Below are 306 nucleotides of genomic sequence, written 5' to 3'. Positions count from 1 at the left end.
AGACAAAGAACAAAGAGGAAAGGAGACAGTTGAAAAGAGCTGCTTGGTGGGGTTGTTGTGTTCATACTCACTCATCTATAGCAATATAAAAATAAATATATAAATTAAATAAATAAATTAAATAAATAAATAAATAAATAAATGTATAATATACAGAAAACAAGAAAGACGCAAAAAGGAGACAGCGGAGACAGTTGAAAAGAGCTGCTTGGTGGGGTTGTTGTGTTCATCCTCACCTATAGCAATATAAAAATAAATATATAAATTAAATAAAAAAATATATATATTAAATAAATAAATATATAA

This window comes from Eimeria mitis, genomic scaffold, assembly GCF_000499745.2.
Source record: "Eimeria mitis Houghton genomic scaffold, Emh_scaff991, whole genome shotgun sequence".
NCBI lineage: Eukaryota > Apicomplexa > Conoidasida > Eucoccidiorida > Eimeriidae > Eimeria > Eimeria mitis.
This window is presented reverse-complemented; position numbering follows the sequence as displayed.